Source organism: Gorilla gorilla, chromosome 14, assembly GCF_029281585.2.
Source record: "Gorilla gorilla gorilla isolate KB3781 chromosome 14, NHGRI_mGorGor1-v2.1_pri, whole genome shotgun sequence".
Taxonomy (NCBI): domain Eukaryota; kingdom Metazoa; phylum Chordata; class Mammalia; order Primates; family Hominidae; genus Gorilla; species Gorilla gorilla.
In genome coordinates, this window is record NC_073238.2 from 98557183 (window position 1) to 98572909 (window position 15727).

Genomic DNA, 15727 nt, shown 5'->3' on the forward strand with positions numbered 1-15727 from the left:
TGAATGGCATATGCAGTCATTGGGATGAGTGAAAGAGGAGGAACCAGGGACAAATATGGCATTCCCTTATAAACAATTCAGGTGAAATTAGAGAGTATAAGTTCCTTTGGTATTCACCCTTGGACACAGATCAAATGGTTTGTCTTTGTTGGCTCAGGGATAGTTACCTTGAACATGAAATATGAGTTGAACAGGAACCAGACTAAGCTGCTGAAGGAAAAGTTAACATTTTTCTCCCTACTCAATTAGTAATCAAAATGAATCCGCATAATATAAGTAGTTTACCTCCACATGGTTTTCAAGATGTCCTTCGATGTATTCATGAAGAATTTAGCATCTATCAATTTCATTTTAGATGGGAGATTATCTCTTAATTTTAACTCCTGAATATTTTTTACCTCATCTATGTGCACATTCCCCCTTCCTTTTGAGCCACATCAGGCTTCTTGATTTTTTACTTTCCGTTTTTAGGACTTTGTCTAAAATCCTCTTCACACACATTCTGCTCCTTCTCTTCACCTTTTACTTTTCTGCTCATCTGTCACTTCTACCAAGTAGCTTTCCTGAAGCATCCAAGTTGAAGCTGTTCAACATTCTTGAATATGCTCACACCTCACCTGTGTCACATTCTAGCTTCTTACCCAATTTTATTTTCTTTATATTATTCTCTGAAATCATGTTATTATATACTAAACAAAGTTCATTATTTTGCTTTTTTATTGGCATGAAAGTTAACTTCATAAATGGAAGGATTTTGGACAACTTATTCACCAATATCTGTAGTCCCTAAAATAGTGCCTGACAAATAATATGGCTCAAAATATTGTTAATGAAAAACTGAATGGATTGGAGAAACAGAAATTGCCTGAGAATGTACTTCTGGCCTGACTGTGCAATCAGCTGCATCACAAAGAAACAAAGAAGAAGAAAGAGGAACAGGAGCTAGAGCAGGAGGAGGAACAATGATTAATTACAGATTGCTGTTTCAGGCATGTCCTTTGGGCAAATTTTATGCATACACAGAGAAAAACAATCTCCAATACTATTCTGTAAAAGTATTAGAAAGAAGACAAGTAGGTTAAAAACAGTTATACTGGAGTGATAGATCAATTTGCATCTTATGAACTTCAGTATTTTTGTAGATTATTTTTTAAAATTTAGTAAAACAAATATATTATCAAAAGGTCAATAAAAACTTTATGAGGTTTTACTTTGATGTTGAGTAAATATCTGACTTTATTGACTTCTAACTTCCCAAGATATTCAAATTTAATTAATTATAAGACATTTAAATTTAATGAAATATCACCATTAACTTTTTAGAGGAGATGCTATAGAAATTCCAAATTATATTCATAAAATAAGTTGTTATCTGTTCATTGTAGAAAATTGTTTTCTAAATATTATTAATTTATTCAATTGAAAATAAGCTATGTTAAGAATAGATCGAAAATTTGGCTTAGTAGACTACAACAAAATATAAAAGCTACTTTGCTATAATAATTTAATAAAATTTACTTTCTTATCCCTTTTGATACTGTCAGGCCTCTGAGCCCAAGCCAAGCCATCGCATCCCCCGTGACTTGTAGGCATATGCCCAGATGGCCTGAAGTAACTGAAGAATCACAAAAGAAGTGAATATGCCCTGCCCCACCTTAACTGATGACATTCCACCACAAAAGAAGTGTAAATGGCTGGTCCTTGCCTTAAGTGATGACATTACCTTGTGAAAGTCGTTTCCCTGGCTCATCCTGGCTCAAAAAGCACCCCCACTGAGCAACTTGTGACCCCCACTCCTGCCCGCCGGAGAACAAACCCCCTTTGACTGTAATTTTCCTTTACCTACCCAAATCCTATAAAACGGCCCCACCCTTATCTCCCTTTGCTGACTCTCTTTTGGGACTCAGCCCGTCTGCACCCAGGTGAAATAAACAGCCATGTTGCTCACACAAAGCCTGTTTGGTGGTCTCTTCACACGGACGCGCATGAAATTTTGTGCCGTGACTCGGATCTGGGGACCTCCCTTGGGAGATAAGTCCCCTGTCCTCCTGCTCTTTGCTCCATGAGAAAGATCCACCTATGACCTCAGGTCCTCAGACCAACCAGCCCAAGAAACATCTCACCAATTTCAAATCCGGTAAGCGGCCTCTTTTTACTCTCTTCTCCAACCTCCCTCACTATCCCTCAACGTCTTTCTCCTTTCCACTCTTCAATCTCTCCCTTCTCTTAATTTCAATTCCTTTCATTTTCTGGTAGAGACAAAAGAGACATGTTTTATCCGTGAACCCAAAACTCCGGCGCCGGTCACGGACTAGGAAGGCAGGCTTCCCTTGGTGTTTAATCATTGCAGGGACACCTCTCTGATTATACACTCACGTTTCAAGGGTGTCAGACCATGCAGGGATGCCTGCCTTGGTCCTTCACCCTTAGCGGCAAGTCCCACTTTCCTGGGGCAGGGGCAAGTACCCCTCAACCCCTTCCCCTTCACCCTTAGCGGCAAGTCCCGCTTTCCTGGGGCAGGGGCAAGTACCCCTCAACCCCTTCTCCTTCACCCTTAGCGGCAAGTCCCGCTTTCCTGGGGCAGGGGCAAGTACCCCTCAACCCCTTCTCCTTCACCTTAGCGGCAAGTCCCACTTTCCTAGGGGGCAAGAACCCCCCAATCGCTTATTTCCGCACCCCAACCTCTTATCTCTGCACCCCAATCCCTTATTTCTGCACCCTGACCTCTTATCTCTGTGCCCCAATCCCTTGTTTCCGTGTCCCAACTCTTTCTCTGCTTTTCTGGAGGGGAAGACCCCCACCCCTTCTCCGTGTCGCTACTCTTTTCTCTGGGCTTGCCTCCTTCACTATGGGCAAGCTTCCACCTTCCATTCCTCTTTCTTCACCCTTAGCCTGTATTCTTAAGAACTTAAAACCTCTTCAATTCTCAACTGACCTAAAATCTAAGTGTCTTATTTTCTTCTGCAATGCCGCTTGACCCCAATACAAACTCAACAGTAGTTCCAAATAGCCAGAAAACAGCACTTTCAATTTTTCCATCCTACAAGATCTAAATAATTCTTGTCATAAAATGGGCAAATGGTCTGAGGTGCCTGACGTCCAGGCATTCTTTTACACATCAGTCCCTTCCTAGTCTCTGTGCCCAGTGCAACTCGTCCCAAATCTACCTTCTTTCCCTCCCGCCTGTCCCCTCAGTACCAACCCCAAGCGTCGCTGAGTCTTTCTAATCTTCCTTTTCTACAGACCCATCTGACCTCTCCCCTCCTCGACAGGCCAAGCTAGGTCCCAATTCTTCCTCAGCCTCCACTCCTCCACCCTATAATCTTTTTATCACTTCCTCTCCTCACACCTGCTCCAGCTTACAGTTTCATTCCGTGACTAGCCCTCCCCCACCTGCCCAGCAATTTATTCTTAAAAAGGTGGCTGGAGCTAAAGGCATAGTCAAGCTTAATGCTCCTTTTTCTTTATCCCAAATCAAATAGCGTTTAGGCTCTTTTTCATCAAATATAAAAATCCAGCCCAGTTCATGGCTCATTTGGCAGCAACCCTGAGACACTTTACAGCCCTAGCCCCTAAAAGGTCAAAAGGCCATCTTATTCTCAATATACATTTTATTACCCAATCTGCTCCTGACATTAAATAAAGCTCCAAAAACTGGAATCTGGCCCTCAAACCCCACAACAGGACTTAATTAACCTCACCTTCAAGGTGTACCATAATAGAAAAAAGTTGCAATTCCTTGCCTCCACTGTGAGACAAACCCCAGCCACATCTCCAGCACACAAGAACTTCCAAATGCCTGAACCGCAGCGGCCAGGCGTTCCTCCAGAACCTCCTCCCACAGGAGCTTGCTACATGTGCCAGAAATCTGGCCACCGGGCCAAGGAATGCCCGCAGCCTAGGATTCCTCCTAAGCCGTGTCCCATCTGTGTAGGACCCCACTGAAAATCGGACTGTTCAACTCACCTTGCAGCCACTCTCAGAGCCCCTGGAACTCTGGGTCAAGGCTCTCTGACTGACTCCTTCCCAGATCTTCTCGACTTAGTGGCTGAAGACTGACACTGCCCGATCGCCTCGGAAGCCCCCTAGACCATCACGGACGCCGAGCTTCGGGTAACTCTCACAGTGGAAGGTAAGCCCGTCCCCTTCTTAATCAATGTGGAGGCTACTCACTCCACATTACCCTCTTTTCAAGGACCTGTTTCCCTTGCCTCCATAACTGTTGTGGGTATTGACAGCCAGGCTTCTAAACCTCTTAAAACTCCCCAACTCTGGTGCCAACTTAGACAACACTCTTTTAAGCACTCCTTTTTAGTTATCCCCACCTGCCCAGTTCCCTTATTAGGCTGAGACACTTTAAGTAAATTATCTGCTTCCCTGACTATTCCTAGACTACAGCTATGTCTCATTGCCTCCCGTCTTCCCAATCCAAAGCCTCCTTTGCGTCCTCCTCTTCTATCCCTCCACCTTAACCCACAAGTATAAGATACCTCTACTCCCTCCTTGGCGACCGATCATGCACCCCTTACTATCTCATTAAAACCTAATCACCCTTACCCCACTGAATGCCAATATCCCATCCCGCAGCATGCTTTAAAAAGATTAAAGGCTGTTATCACTTGCCTGCTACAGTATGGCCTTTTAAAGCCTATAAACTCTCCTTACAATTCCCCCATTTTACCTGTCCTAAAACCAGACAAGCCTTACAAATTAGTTCAGGATCTGCGCCTTATCAACCAAATTGTTTTGCCTATCCACCCCGTGGTGCCAAACCCATATACCCCATATACTCTCCTATCCTCAATACCTGCCTCTATAACCCATTATTCTGTTCTAGATCTCAAACATGCTTTCTTTACTATTCCTTTGCACCCTTCATCCCAGCCTCTCTTCCCTTTCACTTGGACTGACCCTTACACCCATCAAGCTCAGCAAATTACCTAGGCTATACTGCCGCAAAGCTTCACAGACAGCCCCCATTACTTCAATCAATCCCAAATTTCTTCCTCATCTGTTACCTACCTCCACATAATTCTCATAAAAACACACGTGCTCTCCCTGCCAATCATGTCCTACTGATCTCTCAAACCCCAGCACCTTCTACAAAACAACAACTCCTTTCCTTCCTAGGCATGGTTAGCGTGGTCAGAATTCTTACACAAGAGCCAGGACCACACCTTATAGCCTTTCTGTCCAAACAACTTGACCTTACTGTTTTAGCCTAGCCCTCATGTCTGCGTGCAGTGGCTGCCGCTGCATTAATACTTTTAGAGGCCCTCCAAATCACAAACTATGCTCAACTCTCTACAGCTCTCATAATTTCCAAAATCTATTTTCTTCGTCACACCTGACACATATACTTTCTGTTCCCCGGCTCCTTAGCTATACTCACTCTTTGTTGAGTCTCCCACAATTACCATTGTTCCTGGCCTGGACTTCAATCCGGCCTCCCACATTATTACGGATACCACACCTGACCCTCATGACTGCATCTCTCTGATCCACCTGACATTCACCCCATTTCGCCACATTTCCTTCTTCCCTGTTTCTCACCCTGATCACACCTGGTTTATTGATGGCAGTTCCACCAGGCCTAATCGCCACACACAAGCAAAGGCAGGTTATGCTATAGTATAAGCCACTAGCCCGCCTCTTAGAACCTCTCATTTCCTTTCCATCGTGGAAATCTATCCTCAAGGAAATAATTTCTCAGTGTTCCATCTGCTATTCTACTATTCCTCAGGGATTATTCAGGCCCCCTCCCTTCCCTACACATCAAGCTCCAGGATTTGCCCCCACCCAGGACTGGCAAATTAGCTTTACTCAACATGTCTCGAGTCAGGAAACTAAAATCTTAATCTCTCCCACTCTAGGTTCCCATGCTGCCCCTAATCCTGCTTGAAGCAGCCCTGAGAAACATCGCCCATTCTCTCTCCATATCACCCCCCAAAAATTTTTGCCGCCCCAACACTTCGACACTATTTTGTTTTATTTTTCTTATTAATATAAGAAGGCAGGAATGTCAGGCCTCTGAGCCCAAGCCAAGCCATCGCATCCCCTGTGACTTGCACCTATATATGCCCAGATGGCCTGAAGTAACTGAAGAATCACAAAAGAAGTGAATATGCCCTGCCCCACCTTAACTGATGACATTCCACCACAAAAGAAGTGTAAATGGCCGGTCCTTGCCTTCAGTGATGACATTACCTTGTGAAAGTCCTTTCCCTGGCTCATCCTGGCTCAAAAATCACCCCCACTGAGCACCTTGTGACCCCCACTCCTGCCCGCCAGAGAACAAACCCCCTTTGATTGTAATTTTCCTTTACCTACCCAAATCCTATAAAACAGCCCCACCCTTATCTCCCTTTGCTGACTCTCTTTTCGGACTCAGCCCGCCTGCACCCAGTGAAATAAACAGCCATGTTGCTCACACAAAGCCTGTTTGGTGGTCTCTTCACAGGGACGCACATGAAAGATACCCCCCATAATACAAACATTCTACATAAAAATATGAATACAGCTTTGTTTTGTCCTTTAACAAACTTGAATCATTCTGCATGGAATTGCAGAAGTACAGCATATAAATTCTGGCAAGTTCTTGAAATTTGGAAATAACATGAAACCATAAAAATTTTCCTAATGTGAAAAGAACACTTCAGCCAAAATAAGATCACGTTTGGCAGTCACTTTACAGAAGAAAAGAGCTCTTGAAAAAGGCCTGCAATGCACTTTCTATGAAACAGGTAGGTATTTGTTTCAATATTAGTTCTGCGTATACTGCATATTGCATATCATTCTCTAGCTGTTTGAAGTTAAAAGTAAAATCTCTTTTATCCCATATTTTGAACTGAATTTAGCTGGGACCAGCTAACACGTCCATCTTAAATATACTGTATTTTCTAATTTTCTTGTACCACAAGTCTTTTTGTTTGGTTTGTTTCCTGTAAATCTCACTGTTTTTCTAAAAATACATCCAAAAATACAGGTTTTTTAATATAAATACATTATAAAACAAAACATAAACAACAAATACAGAATTTACTTAGGTCACAGTACTAAGAAATGTTGTTAACTCAGGACAATGGGTACTGCATTTAGTCTTAAATTTAATTAATTCAAATCATGGGAATACTCATTGCTACTACCTAATTCAAATCTATGAGAAAGGAGGCAAATAGATTAAACACATAGATTTATAATTTAATTAATGGATCAATTTTAACTTTAAAAACCTATAATTTATATCATAGAAATATGGAGAAAGAAGTTAAAGGGAAAACACAAAATGTTTCAAAGCAAAACCACAAACAAACTGCATAAAACAATATAGAAATGTTAAAATAAAATATGCCTATGAAAATGTTTCTTTCAGAGATTATAGTATAAACATTTCCAATTGTTAGCATTTGATGTAAAATTACGGAACTGAAAAAATTTAAAGAATTTACAGTGCATTTTCAATATAACCTGAAATGTATATAGAACAAAAACACATGCATTGTCTTTTCAGTTTATCCTCTCAAGAGCACTGTTAGTTGAGGCATACTTTTAGATCGTGAAGGAGAGTGTTCTGGGAAGTCACTTCTTCAAGCATGGAAAGAGGTTACAGTTAGAACATAGGCCAGCCAGCTTTTTAATTCATACATTTGTATAATCAATCATTCATGTATCAAAGGTTATATATGAATACCCGTTATATGTCAAATATACTACATTGAACATGAGAGAGTCTACAAATAATTCTTGCTGTTATGCAAATTAAAGCACATTTTAAAATTAATATTGTGATAGTATTCCGTAAAGAAAAAGAGGAAGCTGAGTATTTATAGTGAGAAAAATCTAGTGTAGCTTAGGTCAGCAAAGACTACCTAGAGAAAACAAGTGTTTATTCTATGCATGATGTATTGGATTTTCCACAGCTTTTCTAATTTCATGTATTGTGTTTCATTGTATGCCAAGGTTTTCAAGGCATGAGTCCTAATTTTGACTTAAGAAAATGATGACAGTCTTGTCACTTTACTATTAAAACAAAATGTGTGCAGAAATGTCTCAGGACACATTTTATTTGTACATACAACCCCTACCTTTGACTAAATAAATGCTTCTTCAAATAAATATTTCAACTTTTAAATCTGATAAATTAATTCAGGAAAGTTTCAGGATAAAATATTAATGTACAAAAATTAGTATCATTTCTATATACCAATAATGATCAAGCTGAGAATCAAATTAAGAAGGCAATCTGATTCACAATAACAATAAAAAAATACCTAGGTATATATCTAACTAAGGATTTATTTAACTGAAAAATCTTTGCAAGGAAAACTAAAAAACACAGATGAAAGAAATTGTAGATGACATCAACAAACAGAAAAACATCCCATGCTCATAGATTGAAAAAAATTAATATTATTAAAATGACCATAAAGCCCAAAGCAATCTCCAAATTCAATGCAATTCCTATCAAGATACTAACATTATCACAGAATTAGAAAAAACAATCCTAAAACTCATATGAAACCAGAAAAGAGCCTGACTAGCCAAAGCAATCCTAAGTAAAAAGAAAAAAGCTAGAGGCATCACATTACCTAACTTCAAATTACACAAGCCTATAGTGACAAAAAGAGCATGGTAGTGATATAAAAATAGACACATAGATTAATGAAACAGAACAAAGAACCCAGAAAGAGAGCCACATATTTATAGCCAACTGATCTTTGACAAAGTTGACAAAATCATGTACTGGGGAAAGGACAGCCTTTTCAATAAATGGTGCTGGTAAAATTGGATTGCCAAATGCAGAAAAATAAAACTGGACTCCTATTGTTCATGATATGCAAAAGTCAATTCAAGATGGATTAAAGAGTTAAACATTAGACCCGAAACTATAAAATACTAAAAGAAAACCTGGTGAAAACTCTTCTGGACATTGGCTTAGGCAAAGAATTCATGACTAAGACCTCAAGAGTATAAGCAACTAAAACAAAAATAGGCAAATAGGACTTAATTAAACTAAAAAGCTTCTGCATGGCCAAAGAAATATCAATAAATTGAACAGACAAGCTGCGAAATGGGAGAAAATATTTGCAAAACTATGCATCCAACAGGGGACTAATATTCAGAATTTACAACGTTCTCAAGTAACTCAACATCAAAGTTAAACCACATAGCCCTATTAAAAAGTGGGCAAGGGATGTGAATAGACATTTTTCAAAAAAAAAAAAAACTAACTAAAAATAGCCAACAAACATATGAAAAAATGCTCAACATCACTAGTCTTCAGAGAAATGCAAATTAAAAGCACAATGAGATATCATACCAATCAGAATGGCTTTTATGAAAAAGTTAAAAAATAACAGATGTTGGTGAAGACACAGAGAAATGGAATTCTTATGCACTGTTCCTGGGAATCTAAATTAGTATAACCTCTATGGAAAAGAGTAGGAGTATTTCTCAAGAAACTAAAAACAGAACTATGATTCGATCCAGCAATCCTACTACTGAACATCTACCCATAAGAAAATAAATCATTACATTAAAAAGATATCTGCACCAGTATGTTTGTTGCAGCACTGTTCACAATAACAAAGGTGTAGAAGCAACATAAGTGTCTATCAATGGATGACTGGATAACACATACATACATACATACATACATACATACATACATACACACATAAAGATAGCAAAGATGTGGAAGTAATGTAAGTGTCTATCAATGGATGATTGGATACACATACATACACAATGGAATACTATTCAGCCACAAAAATGAAAAAAATCATGTCTTTTGCTGCAACATGGATGGAACTTGAGTTCATTCATTTGAATGAAACAACTCAGAAACAGAAAGTCAAATACCACATGTTCTCACTTTTAGTGGGAGCTTTAAAAAAATTTGTGCACATGGACATAATGTGTAGAAAAATTGACATCAAAGACACAAAAAATGGGAAGGTGGGAGTGGGGTAAGGGATGAGAAATTAATTAATGGGTACAATGTAAATATTCCACTGATGGTTACCCTAAAACTCACACTTCACCACTATGCAATATATCAATGTAACAAAACTTCACTTTTACCTCTTAAATTTATACAAATATTAAACATCAAGATTTCAAAATAGGGTTAAATTACAAAATACCTGCTGTTGTTGTAGTGAGATAAAGTTATTTCCAGAAGAATACAGCTTAAGCTGTTTCTTTATTACTGAAAACTAAGATGAGGATGATAGAAAAGTGGAAGTTTGGAATGGAACAGTAGGAAGGAGGGCAAATTGTACGTATTTCAATAATAGGCACAAGTTCAAAATGCATTGCAGAGTTCTCGAGGGTTCTCTACACGTGAACTAACCAAGGCTGATCTAATTAAAACCAACTGTGTACTTAATGCACGGAAAAGGAAAGGACAACAAGGTGTGGAAAGTTTGGGTTCTAATCTTAGCTCTACCATTTACTAATTAAGTGATTTAATTTCTCTAAGCCTCAGCTCCTATCTTATAGAATGGAGAAAATAGCATATAACATTTCTGGGAAAATTTCATGACATAAAATGTATGACTGCATTTTGAATATAAGGTGTAAAATGATTCTAAAGCATTAATAGAAATAGTATTAAAAACGATGGCTTAGATCAAGATTATAATATACTTTTTTGAAGACTTGAAATTGCAAATTATAGTAGTCCTTCATTTCTCTAAACAATTTTTTTTTCATGACTAAGACTTAAAAATAATTTAGTCCTAATTAAATTACTGGGTAAATTTCCATCAACTTGAGAATTGCATCTTAGTCACATCTTACCTAAAGGACTGCAAGCTACTTGCTTTTCTAAATTCTTGACCATTAATGTGGACTACTGCCATGTGATGCTATATTCCAAAGTTCTTAAAACACCTCTATCCCCATGCAACTTTCCAACTATGTAGGTCGTATTATCATAATGTACAACACTACAAGAATCATAATTTTGTCTCAACTGTTCAGTATGAAAATCACGCTTGTGGCAACCACGTAGAACCAAATTAAAATGACTATAAGAATTGCAGACAGGTGCACTGGCAGAGGACGATTCCTCACTTTCAACATTTAAGAAAAATTTCCTTGCCAGCCTCTTCTCCCTAATGAGCCATATTGATGATGACGGATTTTAAAAGAACGAGACTACTACAAAAATCAATGTATTAGTGAGATGAACATATGTTAACTTCCGAAAACGACTGATAAAAAAAGAAAAGATAAAATATATTATATTGGTCCCTAGCCTATTACACCATATGTCCTAACTCAAGAACCAGGCGAAATACTGTAATGTGTACATAAAAAATGGAAAGAACTTCTATATGCTTATATTCCAATTGGAGGGGGGAATGCAGATAAAGAGAGCAGCAATGTAAATAATATCAAGAGAATGGGAACTATTCTCTTTACATTTTTGCTGTTTCCTCCAAAGTGTTCTTCCATGTTTTGTTCAACAAATTTTAAGTGATTGTAATAATGTACTTTACTCACTTCCTTTAGGCGATGATTCTATGGGCTGGTAGATTTTACTGCTTAGAAAATAACACTGAAACATACTCAATTTGTTCTCTCTATAATTCTAAGTACTTGTTGCAAGTTTGTTAGTTTGCCCTATGCCATGTATCTGAGCAAGAACTGTGTATTATATCTGGACTTAGTGCTCAGTAAAATGTTGTTCTTTATTATTTCTTTAAATTGGATGAGGTATGATTGACATCATTTAAGAAAATTTTTTAAAATCAAAAACAACATGCAAACATGCAAAGAGGTTTCTCTGGATTCCAGCAGCAACTGCTCTTGCAGAACCTGTTGCTATATCCTTTCCAATTATACAGAAAGCAACCTATCTCCTTTCTGCCTCAGATTCATGAATCGGCTTTAGGAATTTTCAGGCACCATAAAACTCTGCTAAATCACTTAGCATTCTGCTTCAGTTTCTCCTAACAGCATTTACTTTGTTTACTTTGCAGTCTTTGAATGCTTCAGTGGCTTTGATGCCCTTATGTCACTATCCAGCCCCAAGACAAACCCTGCCCAGGGCAGAGCCTTTGCAGAGTATCATTTAAATGCAGATGAAATAGCCGCTTTCTGGGATCCATTGTTGATGACTCCACTTTGTTCATGATGCAGAATATTGCTTCTAGGAAATGATGATGAACTGTTTAAGAACCTTATCGAGTATCTATTTTGACTATATTTCATAAAACAATCTTTCATAGATATAAAATTTGTAATTCACTAACACTCTTCTGAAAAACATGAATCTGATTCTGTTTTTCTGTACCTGTATTGAAGTACAATTATAGGATCAACTGTCTACATAGCTGAGTCTTAAAATAAATGTTAACTTTCCACTTTACTTTGCCAATCGTAACTTGGCTGCTTATAATTAAATGTTAGACCATTTTTACCCCCAGGGAACTAAGATTTGAAAAACTCATATTCCACTACCTGGAAACAAAATAATGGTCTTAGATTTTCTTTTCTCACAAAAAGGCACTATTGAAGGTGACTAAGCCAAAGATGATTCAGGACATGTTATGTTGTCTGAAGTATGCAGTTCTGAAAAAGAAAACATGCTGGATGGTTGAGAACAGTTTGAGATGATCCAGATACCCAATTTTTAGTTGGTCCCATCCAGAAAGAGTCCTAAGTGCCTGTACTGAAACAGTTCAGTTTACTGAATTAATTGGGTTTTAGAACTTGAATCCCTAGAATCATGGTGGTGGTACAACTAATGAGATATTCTCCTGGTAGAATAAGGACTGGCATTTACCACAAAGCAGGGCTGCAAAATTACCTCCCCTGGGCAATGTTAACGTGCATCTATTCAAGTCTCTCAGAGAACTGAAATTTAGAAAGATTTAGTCATGGCTGGCTTCCCAATATTGATCAATTTTAAGAATTTCTCATTTTCCTAAAATGTCCTCTTTCTTTCTCATCTATTTTGGAATGCATACGCACCTCATTAAATTATTATTTTTTGTCTTTTGTGGGTGTGGTTGGTAGTAAAGTATTAAATTCTTTCCTCAGCTTTAGCTTTGAATTCCTTTATGGTGCATCATATGTAAAGCATGGTTACCCAAGCTTCTTTATTTCTCTGCATCAACAAACTATGCATCCACGTCAATAATATGTGATAAATTCAAATCTCTATTAGCTTTTTAAAGATTTATAAAGTTTCTATCATTTTAAATAGATTTCTTAATTTTGACTTGCTTATACTCTTACATTTTTCCTATTTCTCTAAAGTTCACCCACGTTCAGTATTTATAATTTACACTAGTTCCTTAACATGTAGTGTTTTAATGATTTTATAACAATATTAATTTTATAACACAATATTAATAATATAGTGGACATTTTGAAATGCCACTCCTCTTATTCCTCAATATATCATTTTAGAAATTGTGATACATTCTACTATAATATATATAATTTTTGGTCATTGAATCAAATATTTCAGAACATCAAGAGACTTCACAAGTGTTTCCTCATAGGACTTGGTTTTGTTAATTTTGCAACAAAAATTAAAGATTATATGTGAAAATCAGTTTTGCAAGCTGTATCAATAGTTGGAAAAATACTCTTATTTTTATCAAGCATAGTCCAATACTTCATTTTCCTAAGAAAATAATGACAGATACAGTTAAAGATCTATACACAAACTGAGTTAAAAAGAGCCTGACCCACAGACAGAAATGTGTAACCTATTAATTCATAAGATAGAGTATTTTTTATAACTGATAAAAATATTTTCAAATAATTTTATATTATTTTAAAAGGGACAAAATTGTAAGTACAGAATGTCAACAATATGAATATGTACATGTATAAATATATACATATATGAATATAGGTATGTATTATACACATACACACATATGAATCAAAGAGCCTCAGAAAGAAGAGTACCAAAATGTTAAAATTGGACCTATCTAGGTGGTAAGATTTAGAGGTTTTTGTTCTGTCTGTTTATATTTCTCTATATTTGCTATGGGCATATATTATGCAACAAAGTAAAAAACCCATTTTTAGCCGGGTGCAGTGGCCCACACCTGTAATCCCAGCACTTTGGGAGGCCAAGGAAGGTGGATCACCTGAGGTCAGGAGAACCCCCGGCTCTACTAAAAATACAAAAATTAGCTGGGCATGATGGCCCACACCTGTAATCTCAGCTACTCAGGAGGCTGAGGCAAGAGAATCACTTGAACCTGGGAGGCAGAGGTTGCCGTGAGCCAAGATTGTGCCATTGCACTCCAGCCTGGGCAACAAGAACGAAACACCATCTCAAAAAAAAAAAAAAAAAAAAAAATCCATTTTTAGAGACAGAAAAAATTCTATTTTTCTTTAAAGAATAAAAATATAACAGTCCAGCCTTCTCAGTATCTCTTCTCATGTAAAAGATAATATTTTTTAAAATGTCTGTCTATTTGCACAAGTAAAGTAACTACACCAGAAGTATAAACTCTAGTCTCCCCTATTCCAAAGTCACTCCCTGGGAATGAATCAAACAACAAAGATGTTTCCTGAACCCTTACAAAGAGTCAGGCACCATTTAATCACCATCAAAGCACCAAATAAATCCCAGAGGCCCCAGATCGAGGCAGTATGTGGGCCATCAACTCCGCAGGCACCTGCTAAGTAGCATCTCTGTGCACACTTAAAGCACGCCTAGGAAACTTTTCTGGCAGTAAGTGATTAGGCTACATATGTGACCGACAAGCAATTCCCCTCACTTCAATAGCAGAATAAAGGGGGAAATAAACGAAGTTACTTCCCTTTTGTACTCAGTTGATAAAACAAGTCTCAAATTGAACAATTGGCCCATTTTACCTCTAATAATGCCTTAGTTCACACTATGTTTTTTTTTTTACAGGTATTGATCTTAAAATTATAAAATCTTAGACTTTCAAGAGGGTTTATAAATCACCTCGACATCTGAGTCTCCACAGTTAAAGTCCATACAAATGATCTGGAGATATTGTTAAAATGAATTTCCTGGGCTCCACCTTCAGAAATTCTGATTTGACGGGCTAGAAATTTATACTGGAAAAACATCTCCAGTGTAACTAGGATTCGGGTGGCCTGTGGATAACTTTTTTTGCACTTGAACTATGGTTCTCATACCTATAAAATCCTTTGAAAACACAATTAACAAATACATTCATTTCCTAAAAAGGGAGAAAAGAATAATCGTTAGCAAGTTTAAGATTACCTATACATCTTTAAGTTATATTTATTTGACACAACCAGGTGACTTCCACATCCTCATTTATGTTCACAGCACTCCAGTTTGGTAAAATAAAATTTAGAAAACACAATAAAACAAACTAAAAACAAAATTACCCTAGTAGATCAAAGAAATAGAACTAACATTGGCTTCAGTAGACCCTCAATACTTTACTAAAAAGTCAGTAGTGTTATAGAATTCTTTTCTTTTTCTTTCTTCTTCCTTTCTTTCTTTCTTTTTTTTATTTTTTATTTTTTTTTATTTTGAGACAGAGTGTCTCTCTGTAGTCCAGGCTGGAGTACAGTGGAGTGATTATAGCTCACTGCAGCCTGGCACTTCTGGTCTCAAGCGATCCCCTAGTCTCAGCCTTCTGAGTAGCTGGGACTACAGGCACATGTCGCCACACCCGGCTATTTTTTTATTTTATAGGGATGGGAACTCGCTATGTTGACCAGTCCAGTGTTAAACTCCTGG

General features: G+C 37.6%; 1 long non-coding RNA gene across 3 annotated transcripts; it reads left to right on the forward strand.

Moving 5' to 3' along the window:
* The first annotated feature begins 1894 nt into the window (after nt 1-1894).
* LOC129526200 (uncharacterized) lies at nt 1895-14306 on the forward strand. Of its 3 annotated transcripts, XR_008670817.2 has the most exons (4): nt 1900-2137; nt 3935-4132; nt 5874-6743; nt 11991-14306. It is a non-coding gene; the product is annotated as an uncharacterized lncRNA (long non-coding RNA). The 3 variants fall into 3 exon arrangements; XR_010130612.1 differs by lacking the exon at nt 11991-14306 and having other exon boundaries at nt 1895-1922; nt 5874-6885; XR_008670818.2 differs by lacking the exon at nt 11991-14306 and having other exon boundaries at nt 5874-6885.
* The last annotated feature ends 1421 nt before the right edge of the window (nt 14307-15727 follow it).